The following is a 23598-nucleotide window of genomic DNA, read 5'->3' as shown; positions in this document are numbered from 1 at the left end:
ATTCGTCTGACCCTGTGCAGCAGTGGGGCACAGTTGCAGAATACAGGCATTCCTTGCTCCCTGTACTCTGTAATACACAAAAGAGTATGTCTAGACTACATGGCTCCATTGACGGAGCTATGTAAACTAGTTTATCCGACATAGTCAATGAAGCGAGGATTTAAATAATCCCTGCTTCATTAAAATAAAAATGGCCGCCACGCTGTGCCGACAATCAGCTTATCTGGCACAGCGCAGCAGTCTAGACATGGATCAGTCGAAAAGAGAAGCCTTTGTTGACCGTTCCTGTAAACCTCGTTTCACGAGGCATAAGGGAGCGGTCGACAAAGGCTTCCCTTGTTGACTGATCCACATCTAGACTGCTGTGCTATGCCGGATCAGCTGATTGTCGGCACAGTGTGGCAGCCATTTTTATTTTAATGAAGCGGGCATTATTTGAATCCCTGCTTCATTGACTATGTCGGGTAAACTAGTTTACATGGATCCGTCGATGGAACCATGTAGTCTAGACATACCCAAAGGAAGGAGAAAGAGGTAGGGAGGAGGTCTGGCTTCCTTCCTCCACCCTCAGACTTGCCTCACACAGATTGGTCAGTGGAGCTGACTGGGTGTTCTGGGAGGAACATAGATCATCTTGCATCCTGGAGAGGTTTCCTTCCCCACCTATCCAGGTGATTATGGTTATTTCTGATAATAAAGAGCAGTTCCATGGTCTTCCAGGAGATATTTCTTCTCTCTCTCTCTCTCTCTCTCTCTTTCTCTCTCTCAGTTCCCTTCACCCTCTCTGCTGAGCAAAAAGAGGGGTAAACAAACATTCCTCTTCATTTTATCCCACTGGATAGCAGGCAGAAAGTGCCACTGTAGCCTTCTTCCTGTACATAAGCAGGAGGAGGTCCTGGACTTCGTATTATATATGCTTTCCCCCAACACACACACAATTATTGAGCAAGAGTCAAAAGGCTAAAATTTGGCATTAGATAATATCTACATCTTAATAAGTTCCTATATGTTTATTCATGCTAAATGTTGTTTGGCTATCAAGAAACATCTGGGTACAGAAGATATTTGGGCAAATAGACCTTTAAAGCCCATTGTATCACTTCAGAATTGCCCTTTATATTGAAGGTGAAAGTACTATTTAATGGGAATTTTAAACTGCTTGTACAGTGGTTAACATAATATCATTTATTTCATTTATTGACTATTCAGCTTCCTGTATTATATTACACATCTTTATTTTCCTGGATGATCTCAGATAATTTAATTACGGATAATATGATTAACCAAAACATTTAGCAAACAAGTCACCTCCGTCTATTTTTATAATAATGAAATATAGAAAAGAACAGCTATGAAAATCCATGCATTCATATGTATGATTTTCAGAAAGTTGATCTGCTTGGTAAAAGCCTAGTAACAGAATCAATTACTGTTCTTCTCAATCACAGAGATGCTGATCCTCTAGGGTCAGGTCAGGTCAGGGTTAAGATCAATGATGGGTTAATGTGCTAAACAGATTGAAGTGGTATTGTAGCTACCCAAAACATGTAGAACCTTTACAAAAACAAAATAAATTATTTCATAGTCCTTAAAAAGCACAAAATGTTATACAAAAAGCCCTTCATGCAAAAACTGAAAACATAACTCCTTAAAACAAACATGGTTTTAATCTGTCACATTTAATAATATATTATCATTATAGCAAATCCAGAATACAACAGCAAAGTTGAATACTGAAGACATCATCTGGTAAGGAAAACTTATGCTTTTTTATTTTCTGCAAGTCATTGCCAATTCGACTAGATATAGGCCAATTAGGGGAACTTTGGGTTTTGCTAAACCTTTCTTGCTGGATTTCTGATTTTGCAACAGCATAATCGGCAGTTAGTTCTGAATCCAATTTGGTCTGAACTTCATACTTTAGTGACTGGTTTGGTGTCCCCAGCTTTTGTTCCATTGCACTAAAATCTTTAAAAGTAATATAAGGGATCAAGTCATGGAGCTCTCCCTAGTATACTAAGTCTTTATGGATTCAGGTTCTCTTATGGTGCATCTACACTGACCAATAGCTCAAAATAAGCTATGCAATTGGAGCTACACAAATTGCATACCTTATTTCTAGTCAGTTTCGAAATAGCTTATTTCTAAATTGGCGCTGTCTACCCAGCACTTATTTCAAAATAAATCACTATTCAGAAAGGTCCCTTACTCCTCTTGGAATGAGGTTTTCAGAAATGTTGGAATAGCGAGCCTGTTATATTTCAAAATAACAGGTGCACTCAAAAGACATAGAATAGCTATTTTGGGATACCGCTGGTATTCCATAATAGTGCTGCAGTATAGACACAGCCTAATAATTTAAAAATACTTGGAATTAAGGATTTGAGTTTGAAGCGAGAAGAGAGAATTGCAAAGCATTAGAGAATAGCTATTTACCAATGCAATATATAAGTAACCTGAATATCTGCAGTTTGTATTGATTTATTCAACATTTTATTATGATAAAACAAACATCAACTCCAAAATGTACACCATTCATTGCCTGGTATTAAGATTTTCTACAAAACATTATATTACTCACCCATTACCCCAGCATAGCATTAGGAGTAGAAATAATCAGCCATAAGCTTCCCCTGCTGCTTAATCCAACAACAAATCATTCCCAATCTTCGGCTACATGTCCATTATACAAGGCCAATTGGAAACATGCAGACAGAATTCATCCTCCCTCACAGGGCCAACTGACCTCTCTACCCTGAAGCTGGTGACCTGTAGAAAATTACATTGAAGAACTTGCCCTTGACTTTAAGGAGTTATGATTCTTGTTAATAACTTAAAAATGTAAATATAGAATGTCATTCATATCCCATAACCAAAACTTCCTCTATAAATAAAAACAAATTAAAAAATCCTTGTAAAAATAAGCCCCTATTATATCTAGGATTAAATAAATTACATAATTTCAAAACCAGTATAGTCTTTTCAAGGCAGCAAAAAAGGAATGAGGTGTGTTATGAATTAATAACAGTGATCATAGACTCAAAAAATAACATTAAAGACATTTTACAAAATGTAGGAACATTCATTACTTAAACTTTTAACAAAGGTAACATTTGTAAAATGTCAATAATAGCATAGAATCTTAGAATTGTAGCACTGGAAGGGACCTTGAGAAGTCATCCAGTCCAGCCACCTGAATCCATGGCAGTACTACATATTATCTAGTTCATCCCTAAAAGGTGTTTGTCTAACCTGTTTTTAAAATCTCCAGTGATGGAGATGCCACTGCCTCCCTAGGCAATTTATTCCAATTCTTAACCACATTAACAAGAAGTTTTCCTAATGAGCAACCTAAACTGCTTTTGCTACAATCTGAGCTTATTTAACCTGGAGGTAAAAGAGAGCAATTTAAATTCTCCTTCAAGTGGTGTCCCCATGGGTGCTCCACTCTGGATGCTGGTGAGTCCTCAAAGGGTGGTTTTGTCAAGCTCTTGAGTATGTGGTTCAGATCCCAGGCTGGAAATTGGTGGACAGATGGGCGGGAAAGTGTTCTGTAGACCCTTAAGGAACCTCTTGGTTATCAGGTTTGCGAGGAAGGAAACTCCTTGTTCAATGCAATGAAATGCTGCTATGGCAGCCACGTGTACTTTAATGGTGCTAAGAGCAAGGCCTGAGTGTTTCAGGCGTAATAAGTAGTCCAACAGGATGGGAAGGGGAGCGGATTCCAGGGGTGTCATAAGTGAGCGCTTGCACCAGTGAGAGAATCTGTTCCATTTATAGAGGTACGTTCTCCTGGTGGATTGTCTTCTACTGTTGATCAGTATTTCTTTCACCATTTCTGAACAGTTGTTTTCAGCATCCTGGAGCCATGAAGGAGCCAGGCGTGGAGATGACGCCAGCACCCAGAGTGGAGCACCCACAGGGACACACATCTCGAAGAACTACCGTTACTGCGCAAGGTAATTCTTTCTTCCTGCTCTTTATAACAAACTTCTATGTACTTGAAAGAAATTATGTCCCCTCAGTCCGCTCAATACCAAACAAACCTATTTTTTTCTATCTTCTCTCATAGGTGATGTTTTCTAGCCCTTTAATCATTTTTGTTACTCTTCTTTAGACTTTCTCCAGTTTGTCCACATCTTTTCTGAAATGTGAATTTATCTACTCCTATTTACTTCGGATCATTTTTCCTTTTTGTTCAGATCATTTTGGGTTTTAATCCTATCCTCCATAGCAATTGAAGCCCCTCCCAAGTATCATCTGCAAATTTTGTAAGTTTACCTTACCCTTTTTTTCAAATCAAATCTTACAACCCCAGTCAGAAGAATGTGATGAGCAGGAAAGATAATATCCATATGTGTCCAGAAGCCAACTGGACCGAATTAGTTCAACAAGACTGAGAAAATTAGTTTATTTTACTACATGTTTCACTTTACTTCAAGTTTTTAAACATTTATTTAAATCTCTTTTATGATTTACTCATCATAATATAAAGCTTAGTTTGTGAAAACATATCCAGTATGTGTTAATGCTCTACATCTTTCCCCAGCCCTAGCCCCGTTTTTTTTTATTTAGTTTTAGTGAAAATGCCAAGTTAACAGATCAGGAGATTTTTTTAAAAAATCTACTGAAGGAACAGAGTATGTCATGATATGGCATTATGGCCTGGATATAGAAAGCCACTTAAGCAGTGCATAAGAGCTATCTGGAGCAGGGATTAATTTAGTCATAGGTGTTTTCCTGAACCAAAAAGATTCCCATTGATTGTAATGGGGTTTGAATCGAGCCAAATGACAACATATTTAGAGCAACATATGTAGTTGTTTTACATCTTATTACTCAATATTTTGGAAGGGCTTTAGAACTTGGACTTCAACTGGAGTTTTCCAGTTGTCAGTCAAGGATGTCAATTATAGAAAAAGAACAGAGGAATTTCTTTAACAATGGCCCAATTAGTCCAATATCCTATTACCAACAGTGGCTAAAACCAAATGCAAGCAATGCAATAAACTGCTCATAAAGAAGTTTTTGTCCTAAACCCAGGTAATTAGTGGGTGATTTAAGCCATGGAGGATGTGGATTAGTATTTCTTATAATGCAAGATGGTTTATATAGATTCATATATATGAAAAGAATCCTATGTCTATAAGTACTGCAAGATCCTGAGTGATATTGCTTACTGTCTGACCTTGGAGCCAGAACACTCAGAATAGAATAGAACAGAACATCTCATGATGTAACCTCTACTGCATAGTAAGTACACTGGCTGAACATCAGTCTTCTTGTTTTCATATATAAATTGTGTTTCAAAACAGTAATAACTAACTCTGGGTGATTGAAGTTATAGGAAGTTATATATTGGTACACCAAACGCTAAGGAAATAAATGCGTTTGACAGGGTCAGTAAGTGCTCATTTTGGATATGTCTACACTACAGAGTTATTTTGAAATAACTCACGTTATTTCAGAATAACAAGGCGAGCGTCCACACAACAAGCGCTTTATTTCAAAATTATTTTAAAATAATTGGCTTCTTATTTCGAAACAGGGTAAGTATGGACGGCGCAGTTGTGCTTATTTAGAAATAATTGGTCTCCAGGGCTTCTCACAGCTGCCATGATGGCCACTCTTTCCACACCCCTCAAAACTCCATAGTTTCCTCTTTCCCAACAACCTTTAAAGGTGCAGCAAGAAGGGAAAAGGCATGTGGCACCACACTGGCCCTGCGTTGCAGAGCAGGATCCTTTTGTGCTGCCATAAGCGACCCCAGTGCTCTCACCGAGACCCCATGGCTGCTAGCGAGCTGGTAGCCAGCTCCAAGGCCCCTGGCCAGGACGGAAGAAGAGGGAGCCTTCTTGGTCTAGTGTGGAGATCTTAGATCTCATTGAAGTCTGGAGAAAGGAGGCTAACTTCCACAATCTCTGCATCAGGTGCAGGAATGCCAGTGTGTACGGGTGGATAGCTGCCAGAATGGCCACATGCGCACGAAGGAGCAGAAGCACATGAAGATATAAGAACTTAGGCAGGTCTTTACAAAGGCTGGGGAACAGAGTTCTTGATTAGGGGAGGTACCCCAGTCATGCTGCTACTTTGAGTAGCTGCATCATATCCTGGAAGGGAGGGTCAGTCCCTTCCCCTCTTCATCATTAACTCTGGCCTGGAGACGCCAGTCATCAGCCTTCAGGAGGGCAGGATTGTGGATGAGGAGGAAGCGGAGGAGGAAGAGGAGGCCAGCCAGGACATGATCCTTGCCAGCCAGTAGGTCATCATTTCCCTGGAGCTGGTACCCCCCTCCCAGGATATCCCCCCTCTGCCTGCAGGCTCCTGGGCTGGCTAGCACCTTCTCATGCCTGCTTGTCCCTGAGATGCCCATGCCCCAGAAGAGTATTGCCCACTGCCTAGGCCACAGATGGCCTTGCTCGAAGCACTTCACCAACATGTGAACCAAGATCTTTTGGTGTCGGTTCACACATTAGAGCTAGGCCTCATGCACACTGTCTCCTGGGATGACTGGCCTTCTTGCTTTTCTTCACAGCTGGACCAGCTGCAAGTGCAGCACATGCAACAACTCCCACACCATCCTCCCAACCCCATGAGAACTGCCCGTGGAGGTGACCTCAGAATGACCTGGAGGGGGAACACCTGGAGTGTCTCTGTTCCCTCAACAGGAACTTTGAGGAGGACTGCCAGGAATGCCGTGCTGATCAGGAGCTGTGCCACACCATGTGGGAGCAGCTGTCCTGGCAGCATGAGAGCATGTGCGCAACTTACGCCAATGCCATCAGGCACATGGTCGCCTCTATGGAGCAGTTTAGCAGCTGCCTACCCCCCACACCTGCTCCTTCTCAAGTCCCCCCAGCACCTGCCCTGCCCCCACACCTCTGGTTTCTCCTCCTAGCATCCCCCCCCCGGACCAGCTGAGGGCCCCACACACAAGGTGGTGGGACTCCCCAAGGCAGGTGCCACTCTCAGCCCCATCCCTGAGCCCCGCCTTCTTTCTCTGGTTCCTCCCCAGTTTTAATTTCCCAAATAAAAATCAGAAAGTTTGTTTCAAACAAAAAGTATTTTTTATTTGGTCTGCAGAGGAGGGGGAGGGGAGAAGCATGAACGAGGGAAGGGAGGGCTTGGGGAGAAAAGGCACATAGGGGCTATGCAGAGGCCCCTTATGAGGAGGCCTAGGGGACTGTGTCACAGCTGGCCTTGACTGAAACTCTCCCTCAAGACTTCCCAGGTGTGTCCACCCCCCACCCCCAACATGCTTGCCCTTGCGAGCCTCTGCCCTCCACCCTGGCAGGAAAGTCCCCCCCAGCCCCTTATTTTTGCAAAGGTTGTGGAGTACACAGGAGGCCACCACCACCTGAAGGATGTTCTGGTTGCCAAGGCCCAGGTGGGTGAGGAAACACTGAAACCTCCCTTTGAGGCAGTCAAAGGCACCCTCTACCACAATGGTGAAAAGTAACAGAGAAATAGCCGTGTTAGTCTGATCTTGGTAAAACAAAACAAAAAAACTCCAGTCTTGTAGCACTTTAAAGACTAACAAGATAGTTTATTAGATGATGAACTTTCATGGGGCAGACCCACTTTCTCAGATCATATTCTGAAAGTGAACAGACATGACCATTATGTTACAGAGGGATAAAATGAAAAAGTAAACAAAATATACAGTAACAAATCAGATACATAGCATGCGGTGGGGGGGAGGAAGAGAGGAAGTGACAAGGAAATAGGAAATTGCTTATTGTAAGTGTCAACTAAGTGACTTATCTGGAGTTACTACGAATATCAAAAGGTGGGGGGGCTGTCTTGTAATGTGTAAGGTAATTATCTAAATTAAGGCCCATTCACAATGTGTCGAATTTTAGCATAAAAAAGAGTTCTGAAGTCTCTCTCTCTCTCTCTAATCTGGTGTTAAAGTCTCTTTGTAGTAAGACACATGTTTCTAGGTCTTTAAGAGAATGGCCAATTTGATTAAAATGTAAGCTAACAGGTTTTTCTGTGTGGAGATGACTGATGTCTGATTTATGAGCATTAATTCTCTGGTGAAGTGACTGACCAGTTTGTCCAATATACATTGCAGAAGGACATTGTTGGCATATAATGGCATATATCACATTTCTGGTTGTACAGGAATATGAGCCCTTGATCGTATAACTGACATGGTTAGGTCCAGTGATGGTGGCTCCAGAGTAAATATGTGGACAAAGCTGGCAACAGGGTTTGTTGCAAGGGAAAGTTCCAGGGTTAGTTTTAATGTGGTATGCCCTGTGGTTGTTGGTAAGAATATTTGGATGGGTCTAGACTACAGGTTTTGTTTTTTTAAAAAGTGGCCTCTTTTCGAAAAAAAAAAAAAAACATCCTTTGCATCTAGACTGCCGCCGGGTTCTTTCAAAATTAAATCGAAAGAATGCGGCAGTTTTTTCAACCACGGTAAACCTCATTTTACGAGAAAGAACGCCTTTTTTTTAAAGTGCTCTTTCGAGAAAAGGCATTCTTGAATGCAAACAGGGCTTTTTCGACTCTTTCGAAAAAGCGGCTTACTTTTTTGAAAGAAGTGGTTGCAGCCTAGACGCTGTTTTGAAAGAGGCTTTTTCAAAAGATCCTTTCGAAAGAGGCTTGTAGTCTAGACGTAGCCTTCCTGAGGTTAGGTGGTTTAATAGACTTTTTTCTTTAGAAACAATGAAATGCTGCTGCTCTGTACTTAGCAAAAAGAAAGTTATAATTTTAAACAAAGAGCATATGTTCTGAAAAAGTTCTTTTGAAGTTCTTTTGGGGCATTACATATTTTAGTTTTATGACAGCTCAGGGAGATTTTTGTTGCTGTTTTGCTTTCTACATCTTGTGTCAAAAATGTTCTCAAGTTAATGTAAGAATATAATGTAAGTTTATGCAATTAAAAATGGAAAGAGAGTTTATAGACCATTTGTCATTGGATATGGATCATATACTATGAGTTTCAGAAAATAAAGGAATTTCATTTGTAGCTCACTGTTGCCTGAAGCCTATCTAATGCAATCTTTCTCACTCATAAAATTAACAATGTATCTAGTTGAAAAGCATTTAAAATTCTCTATGCATGCTAAATATACAAAAGTAAAATAAAACCTAGAATACTTATAGAGGCCTTTTTGTTGGTTTTTGTTCATTCCAAATTAGGCAGCTCTTGTTCATTTAGTGCATTTGAAAAGAGACAAACTTTTAACATTCTAAACTGCCAGCTTCCATCATATCATTTGACAACTGACAGTTTCAGAGTGAGATACACATAAACAATGCTACCTATATTAAAATTTTTAATAAATGCTATTACAGTAAAACTCCAGTTGTCCGGTATCCAGTAGTCCAGCACCCCTGCTAGCCCGGCACCACCTGGAACCAGGAAGTGCTCCAGGCAGCCGGACAATTGGAGCTGCTCTGCCCCGGGCTTCCCGGAGTCAGTCGCTGGTCAGTTTCAGCAGCGGTTGACTTGGGTACACTTGGGGCAGAGCAGCTGGGATGCTGCCGGGTTGGTCCTGCAGCACTGCCCCTCCACCCCCCACACCTCAAACCACTCATAGCCCCCCCCCTTCTGATAATCTGGCATATTTGATAACCCCCTGGGTCCTAAAGGTGCCGGATTATCGAAGTTTACTGTACTTTTCAAGCCAGGAAAAAAGAACACCTTGTCCTTCTGTTTCCAGGTCCTCTGATTTCTTGTGCTGCAAAATGAACTGTTTGTTATTGTTTTTGTTTATTACCTATGTGGCATAATCTTCACATAAGGGGAAAAAGCTAAGAAACATAAGACTTGGATTCATTGAAGAGATACAAGTTTTATGTTTTTCTAAATGTGATGTGCTAAATTTAATATTGTGTTATAAGGTAAATACATGATTTTAGTATATAGATCAAGAGAAAAACTGTTCTATACATTTCTGTATCTAAATACCACACACCTAGTTCCTTATTTTCAGAAGTACTGACTACCTACATCACCCATTCAAAATTCAGACCCGTAAAGTGCTATTTGATTTTGTAAATTTCCTTAGCTGCTGTAAACATCTAACTCACCATCCTGAATTTGCTTTTTTTGAATATTGATTACATCTGATATCTTTAAAGCTTTAAAGCTTAATTTTCTATTATAAAAGCAAATGAAATATTGCTGAAGAGTTTAAGAGAAAGGAGTAAGCACTGTCTCTATTCACATAGTCTTTTGTCTTTGGGGAAGCAGAGCTTTTAAAACTTCTATAATTCGGAAATGGAATCCAAAGTGGCAGCTTTGAACTACTCTGCATTTTGTGTCTTAGAAGACACACATGGGTGGGAATCTGCAAGCTTTACAACTGCTTTGGACCATAAGAGCTGCATCAAGCAGTTGCAGCAGGGGCCAGAATCTGTCTCTCAATGCACAGTAGATTTGTTTTATACTTAATAAGGGGGAAAAATAGACTATAAATAGGTTTATAACTATTTTCCTAAATTCCATCCACAATGTACAAATTTTGTTCTACATCTCAGAAATACTGTCACAGAATGCACCACTAGACCCACTAAATTGAACACTGGAAGATCGACGATCACAGTGTCGATCTTCTGGCAAAAGGAGACATGGCCTTAGGCAGTTCTCCCACTCCCTGCCTTGGTGCCCCTCACCAACGGGGGTGGGGTGGGGTGGGGTAAGGACTTGGTCCATCTGAGACCAAGTGAAGACAGTGTGACTCCTCAGGCGGCCCAGGACTCTAGCACTGAGGAATTCCATCAGCGTTATAGTGAAGGAAGGAGCAGACACTTACCATCCTAGGATCCACAGTAGTCACCTATCTCTCTGCTGGGATCTCCCTGGTGTTCCTCTTGACGAGCTTTCAAATAGTTCAACAGTTGAGGTCCCAGACTTCACTTCACTTCACTTCAACACCATACTGTAAACTTCCTTGTAGTCTTGGGTCTGTACGATCACTCTTTTCTTCCTTTTACCACCTGGGATAATGTGGATTCTAAGCTTCATGCCTGATTAATAGTTCCTGTACTGTGTTTTAAGGTGCTAAACTTTATGGATGCTGGCTGTTTATTATTGATTACTAGCTGGAGTTACCTGGCGTTGCTCGGTCCTACTCCCTACCGGCTGATTGGCTTCCCCCACCCCACCAGCCCTACTTCCTGCTGGCCGGTTCTCCTCCTCCTGATCTCCCCCAGCCAGCCCCGCTCCTGCCAGCTGCCCCCCCGATCTCCCCTGGCCTGCCCCGCTGTCCCCGCCCACCAGCTCTGCTTCCCACTGGCCGCCCCTCTCCCGATCTCCCCAGCAAGCCCTGCTGCCTCCCGACCACCAGTCCTGCTTCCGGGCCACCCCTTCCTTCCGGCCAGTCCTGCTCCCCTCCTGGCTGGTTCCTCCCCGCCCCATCAAGTGTGGCAATTTTTTTTAGACTACCTGGTAACCGTAGCCACAGGGGGCAGGGCAGATGCTGTTGTGAACCACTGGGCCTCGGGGCAACTGCATCTTTTACACCCCCCCACTTCCCCATTGGCAGACCTGACTAGATGTTGTTTCAAGGTTTCAGGAGTGTCTGTATTAAAACTGGTATATAGGTTAGGATTTTGGATTAAACCTTGAACAAAAATTATAGGGTGGATTCGATATGACTATTTGAATTGGAAACCACCAATGACCCTACAATTAAGAGATTTAATATAAGGTTTTGGGTTTGGTCAATTTCTAGTTTCTGTTATCCAAAATGTCTTTTGAATACTGCTTACACTTAGGTGTCTATGAACCATTTCTCCCACTCAGTTTTTGTGTTAAATGATACCTAGCTTTCTGACTATGAAAATCACAAGTAGAACTGAGAGGAGAATTGATGCTTTTTTTAGTGTCTGAACCAAAAAAGGTCTCATATCTAGGTGGACTCAAAATGGAGAATTTCCCATTTTTCTCGCTGAAACAAAAACTTAACATTATTTTAATTTAATCCAGAATTATTATTTTTGTTTTTAGGTGCTTTTTATTCTTTTCTAAAACCAATTACAAAACAAAATGATTTTTGGAAACAAAAAGTTAAGATGTTTCATTTAAATATGTTAAAACACTTGACTTTTAGAAAATAATTTTTCCATTTTTTTCAGCCTGAACTATTTGCTTGAACGTTCAGTTGTTTTGGTCAATGAAAAACTGCATTTTATGGCAAATAAACTTTATGAAAATTTCTATGCAGCTTTAATCACAAGCATTGTGCTGGTTAAAAACTTTTTAAAAGACTTTTAAAAAGATATCCCATCAAATTTCTGTTTTTTATTATTCCATTGGCCAGTAAGGAGACTTTTAAGTGAAGTGGATACCAGTGTGACACTTCTGAAACCTCACTGATTTCACTTCTCTGGATTGATTAATAACTCCTTATTTGCAGAGAGTATGGGGAGGATATATACAAAACTCAGTATATGTTAACCTTTACAGTTATATGGCAGGGAAAACAATTCAGCTGTAAACTTTGATGTTTGAATGTTCAAAATATGTATTCAAAACTCTGAGGCCTGATCAACACTAGATCAGGCAGTTCAGCTTAAAGTACACCATACATCTATGCAAAATGCGTAGCTGTAGTTGTTTTACCTTAAGCCAAGCTGTTGCAGCATCTACACCTGGCAATATAAGGAGTACAGGATGCTGGCGTTCAATTTGGGGAGTCTACACTAGACCCGCTAAATCGAACACTAGAAGATCGACCTCCAGAGGACCAATCTTTTCCTCAATGTAGACATACCCTCAGCGTATATTGTATAAATAATCTTACATAAAAACACTTGAAGAAAACAGCTAGGGATAGATTTTCTGACCTTTGAAATTACAGGCAGATTTTTTCATGTCTAAGTTTCTGTTAATACATTTTTAATATGTAGCCCAGTTTTAGTCCTTTTTGGAAATTTGGTCTGTATTGTTTGTCTTTATATAAAACCATCACAAAAACAAATACATATGTTATTCCAGATGGGGCTATGGGTAGCACCACTGATAACATTTTAAGTAAAGCTATAAATGAACTGTCACAAATTATTTGGCAGAGCTAAGTTATTGTTACTAAAATGCTGATGTTTTTAAATGGCAATGCAGTGATAGACACCCGTGTGAAGATGTAGATTAGCAGAACTGAAAGTCATTATCCTTCCAATCCTATTATTCTATGATTCTATGATTATAGATTACAGGTCAAAAGTAAGTAAGTAGAAGGTGGTGGAAACTTCAAATACAATAAATAAAGCACAATCAAAGGTAAACTGCCTTGATAGAGTGTAAAACTATGGTCACACATTATTTATTAAATATGAATTAAATGTGTGGTGCTAAAGACATGCCCTACTTTTGTTTTAAGACTTAAGGGCCAGACAACCCTTAATAGAGTTTGCTGCAGGCCCATACCATCCTAGAATGTGTACTTGTGAGGGATTCGCGGTGCGATCACCCCCTCCCGGCGTGAGAGGGGGGTTCAGCAGACCTCTACGTCCTCTTCCCCTCTATCTCGTGCCCCGGACCCCTGTTCGGGTGCCCGGGCAATCGGGTGTGATCACCCCCTCCCCGGCAGGAAGGGAGGGTCAGCAGACCCAGCAATTGTCGCCCGTCCCTGCGGGGTGGGGCCTGAGCCCCCAGTCCCAGTGTGCTCCTGCTCGGAGTCCTGGTTCTATGCCTGGTCTAAGTTAAAGTTGTCCAGAGCTGTATGCTCCTTTGGGGGAGGGAGGGGGACCCGGTAGACGGGGGTATATGGGGGTCACTCCGGCCGTAACCCGTCTACCCACGGCCACCAAAAACGCCCTTCCCCGGGCTCCTTCCTCCCTTCCCAAGTCCCTTGGGGCCGCTGCCCCGACCTCCAGGACCTACCCTGGTTCAGGTGTTCGAGTCTGGGGTGTCTCGGCGATCCCTCAGGGGTCCGCTCCCACCGCCGGGTCTGTTCCCGACCAGGCTGTCCTCTCTAGGGCTGGCAAAGTGGGGTCCACTCCCTGTCAGAGCTCTCCTTGGTGCCGCTCGGGGTCCGTCCAGGGACCTGGGGTTCTCCTCCCTCCCTGCGAGGAGGCTTCCCCTTTCCTCGCTGGCGGCTGGCCTTTTTAAACTGGCCTGCTGCGCCGAACGCTGCCCAGGGCTCCTCCCCTTCCAGCAGCGCGCCGGTGTTCCCAGCCGTGGCTCGGCTGCCTGGCCCTGCCCCGCCCCCGTCCGGTGCGGCCGCCGGGGAGGGGCCAGTGTTTTTCGGCCGGCAGAGGTGTGGAGGCTGAGCGCAGCCCTGCCAGCTTTCCCTGCCTGCGCTGCGGCCACAGGGAGGGGCTTGGGTCTGCCCACCGCTTCCCGCGGCGCGGCGGCCCCAGCCATCCCCCGTGCGGGTCGGGGGTGACCCGTCACAGTACTGCATAGCATTGTGCCCATTCATCTGTGGAAACAGCAAATTGGAGTCAATGGAAGCCAAAAGACTCTGTCGTTATGGAGTCTTTAGGTAAACAAAGCAGCACAGACCTGCTAGCAGCTTTCCCAAGGAGGTCCCAGGACCCATTTTGAGAAATACTAGACTGGAAGATGTAATACTGGACACAAAGCAATGCATCCTTTTCTTTCTTTTTTCCATGCTACTATAACACTTTTTTGTTTGGTGAAACACCTATGGATTTCATGGGAGAAATGAGTTGGAAGGAGGGATTTTAAATAAATAGGTGTTTAGTGCATCAAGAGGGGAATGATGTAGGAAAATAAAAACAAAAACAAAAAAGCAAGTGCAATATTAGTAAATCTCAGTTGTGATTTGGATCAGAGGATAGGTTCTCACTTTTTAAAAACAGTTTTGGACAAATCTATCTAGAGAGCCCCATGCAGAAATAAAATAGGTATTCACATCTGCATCTTCAAAGATGATCTGTGGATAACCCCATCCAAATCTGCAGATGTGAATATGCTCAGATATAAATTTGCAGGGTTCGCGATACAAAATTTACATTAGCATACATATCTGCAAAAATGAGCCATGGATATCCATATCCACATCTGCAAATACAGATACCCTCAAATAGAAAGTGGATATCTGCAGATTTGCAGGGCTCAACTTATCAAGAAGACTAACCAGTTGGTGGTAAAAAATAAAGACTACAAAGAAACACAAGACAGTCTTCAGCTAACCAGCCAGGCAAAGATAATCTAGTCACTTGAAACTGTGAACCTGCAGCACATGGCAAAGATAAGGTCAGAAGCAAAACCGACAATTGAGCTCTTTTTTGTTAGCTGGAAGAGCAAGCTAGCAGCAAGAAGAAGGAAATGAAATAACAGCTGCAGACATGTAATATACAAACATGGGAAAGTAAAGGAGAGTAAGCTGTAATCATATGCCAAATTACACCTGTACATTAACCTTCTTTGTTTCCTTGCTTCAAAGGAGGACATCTCCACATAAATAAATATGAGCAAGATTCAGACTAAAGCTAATGCTGGTAACTACAAATTTTGTCTGTTGGGAATTCCTTGTGGCTCGAATCTTATTTATGCCAATGGGGTATGTAAATTGAATAACATTAAGTTTTTTAAAAGTAATTGTGTGAGATTTATAAAAGAAGAATTTATATACAAAATAATGCAGTCATTTTTGTGGGGAAGGCAACTGACTGCATTTATAAAGGACTGATTCTATTTGCACTGAAAAATAATCTGCTACTGGGATACATCAAACAATGAGGTTTATAGGAAACACAGTGATGCTTGTTTCCAACAATGCTTTTTAAGAGCAACCACTGCTTATGAGCACCATTTCCCCTGGGAATACTTTCCACACTGTGAATTGTTCATTTGGTAACAGTAGCTGCTGAATAAAAGCAACAGTTGTGATGTTACATCTGGGGTGGAGATTATAATGGGCAGGTAGGGACATTCACCATCCTCCCTCCAAATGCATTTTTTTCCACTCTGGATCTTTAGTGCAGCTCTAGGACACTCAACGGCACACACTTGCTCTGCCTGACAGAGACTGTGCAGGGAAAGCGGACAGAGCTGTGTTCAAAGGCTAGCATCAGCAGGGGGCCTTGTGCAGCAGGGGTCCAGTATTCACAGATTGCATCTTTCCACTGTCCTCCCAACCCTAGTCCTTCAGTGCAACTCCAGAGCAGGTAGCCCTGACAGGAGATCATGTGGGTATGTGTGGGTGGGTTAGGAGGAGGAGAGTTTGGAAGGTTTCATACACCTTTTGTTAGATAGCACTGTCAAAATAGCAACATCTGCTTAGAAGTAACATGGCATCAATATATTACTAATGAAGGTCCATAGTAATCATACTGTACATTTTGTTGCTTATCGTACTTTTTCAATAAAATCAACCTTTACTTTTTCTTCTATTTCTGTGGGAGATTTATGTATGAATCCAGATTAGACTTTGAGTCAATATAATCATACAACATTAAGTATTCCTCCACAATGAAACCATTTCATTTGGGTGTGCTGTCATTGTACAATTCGCAAACACACAGGTACATGCTAATGGCAGGATTTCACAAAATTATTTGCTTTGTCAGTTTCTTATGGAATCAGATTTTTCACCTCCAAATCCTTTACTCTCTTCTATGACATTAGTGATGTTAGTAATCCCAATTGATATGCACTGTAGCATTCTCCATAGTCACCATGCAAGCCTGCTACTGTTTATGTATATATGTTTACTATTGCAATCCCCCTTTCCCAATGAGAAAAACAATGAAGTGGAGGTTTTGATAAAATAAGAACCAACCTGATCTTTCTCTCTAAAGTTTAAACCAAATATTACTTTATAATGAAAGGATTTCATGAATATTCCACCCCATCACTCCTTCTTCCCCTCCTCCCTGTTTCTACATGCCTTTCTTTCATTTTGTAAAAGTGGCGAGGAATCCTGTGGCACCTTATAGACTAACTGAAGTGTAGGAGCATAAGCTTTCGTGGGCAAAGACCCACTTCGTCAGATGCATCTGACGAAGTGGGTCTTTGCCCACGAAAGCTTATGCTCCTACTCTTCAGTTAGTCTATAAGGGTACGTCTACACTACCCCGCTAGTTCGAACTAGCGGGGTAATGTAGGCATACCGCACTTGCAAATGAAGCCCGGGATTTGAATTTCCCGGGCTTCATTTGCATAAGCGGGGAGCCGCCAGTTTTTAAATCCCCGCTGGTTTGAACCCCGTGCAGCGCGGCTACACGGGGCTCGAACTAGGTAGTTCGGACTAGGGTGCCTATTCCGAACTACTGGTACACCTCGTTTCACGAGGAGTAACGGTAGTTCGGAATAGGAACCTAGTCCGAACTACCTAGTTCGAGCCCCATGTAGCCGTGCTGCACGGGGTTCGAACCAGCGGGGATTTAAAAATGGCGGCTCCCCGCTTATGCAAATGAAGCCCGGGAAATTCAAATCCCGGGCTTCATTTGCAAGTGCGGTATGCCTACATTACCCTCCTAGTTCGAACTAGGAGGGTAGTGTAGACATACCCTAAGGTGCCACAGGACTCCTCGCCGCTTTTGCAGATTCAGACTAACACGGCTACCCCTCTGATACTTTCATTTTGTAGTTTCCTGTGGGACTGGAAGGAAAAGCCTGTCCAGAGAAGCTGTTGTTACTGAGGACATGATTCTTCTCTGTTACATTGGTGTAAATCAAGAGTGACATTACTGGAGTTAATGGAGTCACATTAATGTATTGGTGTGAGGGGAGAATAAATTCCAGTTTTTTCTTATGCTTCTGGAACTAAGAAATGCCAGCAATCTTATAAGAGACTCTGTTTCCATATGAAGAGGTCTGGCTATTGCTTAGGTAAACATCCACCCCTTCTGAGGTTTTTCTGAAGTAAACCAAATCTTTAGTAGCTTGTGGAAATTTTGTGGTCCTGGAGGCATAGGCTGAGACCTGAGAACTCTTTTTAAATATATGGAACAAATAATGTCACTTACTTACATTACTTGTTTGAGACAGGGAAGTTGAAGAACAAATTAGAAGCAGTTGACAGTCTTATTTCCAGATTGTGATTTGATCAGATTTAAAGCCAAGTTTTCTCTTGTGGGCTCAAGAAAAAAACATAATGATAACCACTTGGCATTTGCATTGTCAATGTATCTTTTGCCAGCCGTGGTGGATGTGCAGTGAAAATCTAAGTCCTAGAATACAAATTTTTTTAAACAGTTTTCTGAGTCCTTATAATAGTTGCATTCCAGATTTACCTAAGTCAAACCAGTGGTTCACCTTTATGTGTGCCCACAATCATACATACACACATTTAGAGCTTTCCTTACAGAAAGAGGATGAGGTAAAGATGAAACATGGAAGGCTGGTATGAGAAATATTTGTGCAATAACAAGTGAGAAAACCCTGATCTTTCTTGAATGGTAATTTCATAAGTGAGTTACTTGTATAAATATGTTTTTCTGCACTTGTAGAATGGTTGTTTCATTCCAGTACATTTATTTAAATTACATGCCCAAAGCTCTGATTTGGCTTCATAGAGTTTCCTCATTCTAAGGAGAGTATATTTTGCTATTGGTATTACACTTTTACTTTTAAGAGTCATTTTAGCTTTTAAAGCTGGACAAGTTACTTCTGTCTCTCTATATAAAGATCTGCTTATTCCCAGTGCAGTTAGAATGAGCCTTTATGTTCATCCTTGTGAAGTTAAGCTGTCTGCATGGTTGTAACATATCCACTCTTCTTGAATGCAGCCTATTGCTGATGTGGGAGGTGTAGAACACCAGGTTTTGCCCAAATTCTGCTGAGAATTACTCCAGTGAAGCTTTGGAACAATGACTGAAGTGTTAAATTCTGTGGCCTGTTCTACACTAGACCAGGCAGGTTGGCTTAAGATATGCCATGCAGCTATGTGAAATGTATAGCTGGATTCGGCTTACATTAAGCCAAGTATCTGCACTGCAGGAGGCCAACGAAAGTGCATGCTCCTGTTGGCTTCCCTTACTCCTCACAGAATGAGGAATAGAAGACGCCAGTGGAGGCTGCCCTCACCATTCAATTTGGGGGATCTACACTAGACCCGCTAAATTGGCTGCTAGAAGATTGACCTGTGAAGGGTCAATTTTTTCCACAGTGTAAACATGCCCTGTGATGGGTTGCCCACCTCATTCAAGTACTGAAAGGATTAACAGAGCAAGATGGGCCAACTAATCAACTAGGCTGCTCCTGGAGGAAGAGGTAGGTAGCAAGGAGGACTAATTAGAGATGAAGCTCCGCTGGAGAGGAATAGAAGGGACTTCTATAAATCCCAGTAGCTGAGACTAGAAGGAGGTGTTATCTAATTTCACTGGAGACCTACCCAGGGTTACACTTACACTGATTTATTCAATGCCAGTATTAAATCAAGCGAAAAGAAAATGGAACTCCTGCACACATGCACACACACACATTCATACAGTCATAGAAATGTAGCCGTGTTAGTCTGGTGTAGCTGAAACAAAATACAGGACTATGTAGCACTTTAAAGACTAACAAGATGGTTTATTAGATGATGAGCTTTCGTGGGCCAGACCCACTTCCTCAGATCAAATAGTGGAAGAAAATAGTCACAGCCATATATACCAAAGGATACAATTAAAAAAATGAACACATATGAAAAGGACAAATCACATTTCAGAACAGAAGGGGGATGCAGTGGGGGGGGGGGGGAGGAAGGTGCTACATAGTCCTGTATTTTGTTTCATTCATACAGTCAGACACTCTTACACTTATGCACACTACGAGTTGCGCAGAGAGAGCAGAAGAAGCCAAGCATGGTGGGTCTGGTGTCTGCCTGCAGTCACCGATCCAGGTCGGCAACTTGATTATACGGCCTGTGGTCTTGCTGCTCTCTTCTCTTTATTGAGCTGGGTGGCCCATGTCACACATGCTGAGTTCTTTCTCTGTGACCGTCACTGAGAGGCCCACGCAGCTCATTCTCCTCATTCATATTCATTTCTTCTCATCTTCGCTGCACTTATACTTCTTGCCTTTCTCATGTGCAAGTGAATATTAGATCAGACCCCACCTAGTCCCTGACTCCAAATCTATAGCCTCATGGCTCCTCTCCACAAAGGTGCAGACATTACCCAATTCTCACCACTTACATATCCTATTCACAGGATAGAATGTTTCAGAGCTTAAGGATTGTACAAGAAATAGCTGGAAGTTACAAAGCTTGCAAGAAGTTTCAGAACTTGAAACATTACATGAAAGTCACATGGCTTACACTAGAAATGGACATAACTTAGAACAACTAAGAGTTACATGGCTTGCAATAGCAGAGAGCCACACAACTTGCAATAGCTGAAACTGACTCGTCTTAGAATACAAAAAATGTATATGTCTTTCATTCACATTATACTGCATTTGGCAGAGCTTTTACATAACAGGATTGTGTAGAAAGAAAGGTTGCAATTAGCATGAGGGAAGAAAAGGTAAGAAGTAACTCAGGGATATAGCAGTAAGGTGAAGGACCATGTGGCCTTGACAGCTTGACAGGATCCCTGAACTGTAACCCAGGATACAGTATGGCCCTTGGTCTCCTGGCCAGTCACTGGGGAGTGGCATAATTGGGAATGACAAGGAACAAGGAATTGGAAGACAGCTGGAGATGGGGGTTGTGATGGTGCGGACAGAGCCCATCTTCCACTGGAGGCCATTCAGCCTGTCAGCAGCGAGACAGTGGAGAGGGCCTCCAAGCAGGGCAGAAGAGCAGCCGGCCCTGTAGCCAAACAGGATTCGGCAGCCTGGTATATAAGGACCTGCTGAGTGAAGGTCAGTTAGTTCGTTCCTAGAGCTCAATCTGGCCAGAACTCTGGGCTGGCTGGGAGCATCAGCACCTGGGCCAGCTCCAAGTGGGAGCTGGACCTTTTTAAGGAATCAAGGCTAGATCCTGCAACAGGAGGCTAGCCTGTGGTGGCATGCAAGAACTCTGGGCAAGGGGGGAATCCTGGACCTTGACCCCCAATTGGATTGTATCTCATCCCGAGTGGGCGAGGTCATTATTGCCCCTTGTAGCCGTTAAGGGGCGCTCACTGACAGGACTGAACCTGTTACACTGGTACCAGGAGTGGGGCCTCTCTGAACTGCCCCTGCATACAAGGGGTAATGGAGGACTTGGTGAGGTTGCTGGCCCAGCAGGAGTATAGCACTGCTGAGGCACAGAAGTCCCTGTTGGAAGCACAACAGGAGGCCTGGCAAGCCACCCTGCAACAGCAGAGAGTACTCCTGGAGGTACTGCAGGTACAGCAGTAGAGGCAGCAACAGGAGCACCAGTTCCAGGAGGCTGTGCTCCAGTGATTGGCATCCTCCATGCCGCCTAGTCTGTTCAATCCAGTACTTGGGGTACCACTAGCCAAGCTCAGCTTGCACGACAACCCAGAAGCTAACTGGTTACCTTTGAGCATGTAGCCTCAGCTGCAGGCTGGGAAAGGGGTACGTGGGCCACACGCCTGACGCTCTTTCTCTCTGGGGATGCCCAGGCTGCCCATTGGGCCCTGGATGATGCAGCCACAGCTGATTATGGGGCCGTAAAAGCGACCATCCTAGACTGTCTCAGAGTCTGCCCTGAGACCTACCGACAGCGGTTCCATGCAGGACCTTTTCCGGCTGGAGCTTGGCCCTGAATGATTGCCCAGTGCCTCAAGGACTGGGCCTCCCGATGGCTACACCCCGGGGCCCATTCAGCCTCTGAGATTATGGACTCGATAGTGTTAGAGCAGTAGTTAGATATCCTGTCAACAGCAATGCAAACTTGGGTACGCCAGCAGCACCCCGATTCACTGGCTGCAGTGGTCCAGAGCTCTGAGGATTTCCTGCTCACAGCTGAGCCTACTAATCCCACCAGGCCCCTTCATACCTCTGTTTACCATCCTCAGACAGATGGCCTCATTGAAAGGTTTAATCAGACTTTAAAAAGCATTGTAAGGAAATTCATAAGTACAGACACCCGCAATTGGGACTGACTGCTGCCATAATTAATTTTTACTGTACGAGAGGTGTCGTAAGCCTCAACGGGCTTCTCGCCCTTTGAACTGCTATATGGGTGACAGCTGAGGGGGATTTTGGATCTGCTCAAGGAGACGTGGGAACTGGAAGCCTCCCAGTCCCAGAATGTAATCCAATACGTTGAAGAGATGCAGGAGCAATTGGGCCGGGTGACCAAATTTGCCCAAGAAAACCTAAAGAAAACCCAACAAACCCAAACACACCACCATATTAAAGGGGCCAGCGAAAGACGCTATCAGCCAGAAGATAGGGTCTTGCTGCTGCTACCTAGCTTAGAGAGCAAACTTTTAGCCAAATGGCAGGACCCATATGAGGTAATATGCCAGGTGGAAGACGTGGATTATGAGATTTGTTGTCCCGATAAGAAGGAGAAACAAATTTTCCATGTGAATTTATTAAAGCCCTGGAGAGCACCAGAAGCCCTGCTCGCAGACCCCTAAGACACTACAGAAGATTTAGGCCTGGAGGTACAGCCCCCAACAGGCCTAGCGGATGTACCCATTTCAGACTGCCTACCTCTTCAGCTGCAATGTCAGGCCAGAAATCTGCTGGAACACTTTAGAGATCTCTTCTTCTCGCTCCCAGGGCGAACCCCCTGGTGGCCCACTAGATCTGGATAGCTCAGTCAGCTAACCCCAGCACAAGAACTATCGAATTCCCGAAAAACTCAGAGGGGCCCTAGAAGAGGAAGTTCAGGCCATGGTAAGCTTGGGGGTTATTGCAGAATCCCAAAGCCCTTGGTGCAGTCCGGTAGTCCTTGTACCAAAACCCAATGGCACCATCCGTTTCTGAGTTGACATTAGAGCTGTCAATGCAATCTCCCAGTTTGATGCATATCCGATGCCACGTGTGGATGAACTCCTGGACCAGCTTGGAAAAGCCTGATACATCACTATGTTAGACTTAATGAAAGGCTACTGGCAGATCCCACTCACAGAGATCTCCTGAGAGAAGATGGCTTTTTTCACCCCACTAGGACTCTTCCAGTTCATAACTATGCCCTTTGGACTGCATGGGGTGCCAGCCACTTTTCAGTGCCTAATGGATCAAGTGCAGTGACATTGTGGGAAATTCTCAGCAGCCTATCTAGATGACGTAGTCATCTTTAGTAAAGACTGGAAAGCACACCTGACCCACATGGTGACCGTTCTACAGGTGTTGCAAGAAGCAGGACTTACTGCAAACCGCAAGAAATACAATGTGGTATGCAGCAGACCAAATATTTGGGGTATCTAGTAGGAAATGGGAAAGTACAACCCCTCCAAGACAAAACGGATGTCCTGGACAAGACTCCTGTTCCTATGACTAAAAAGCAGGTGTGGGCCTTTTTGGGACTGGCGAGCTATTACCGCCACTTTATTCCCCACTTTTCCACCCTGGCGGCTCCGTTACCTGATCTTACCAAAGCCTCTGTACCTAACGTGGTAAAGTGGACCCCCGAATGCCAAATGGTGTTTCAAAGCATAAAAGACATTCTGGGACAACAACCAGGGCTCCGATGCCCTGACTTCTCCCAACCATTCATCTTGCATACGGACGCTTCGACAGTAGGTTTGGAGGCAGTGTTGTCCCAGAATTTCCAGAGAGTGGAATACCCTGTCCTGTACTAAGCAAAAAACTGCATCCACGGAAAACCAAAT

At 43.4% G+C, this 23598-nt stretch overlaps 1 long non-coding RNA gene across 1 annotated transcript in view; it reads left to right on the top strand.

The window, feature by feature from the left end:
* Window positions 1-23598, top strand: part of LOC106732673 (uncharacterized) — a 151023-nt gene that overhangs the window by 103586 nt on the left and 23839 nt on the right. Inside the window, exons 4-5 of the long non-coding RNA XR_016349627.1 lie at window positions 1703-1749; window positions 3847-3959. This is a non-coding gene — a long non-coding RNA (uncharacterized LOC106732673). The remainder of the gene's footprint in view (window positions 1-1702; window positions 1750-3846; window positions 3960-23598) is intronic.

Source organism: Pelodiscus sinensis, chromosome 5, assembly GCF_052426305.1.
Source record: "Pelodiscus sinensis isolate ZL-2025 chromosome 5, ASM5242630v1, whole genome shotgun sequence".
In the NCBI taxonomy this organism is placed as follows: Eukaryota; Metazoa; Chordata; order Testudines; family Trionychidae; genus Pelodiscus; species Pelodiscus sinensis.
Note: the sequence above shows the minus strand (reverse complement) of the source record. Positions and strands in the feature narration are given on the sequence as shown.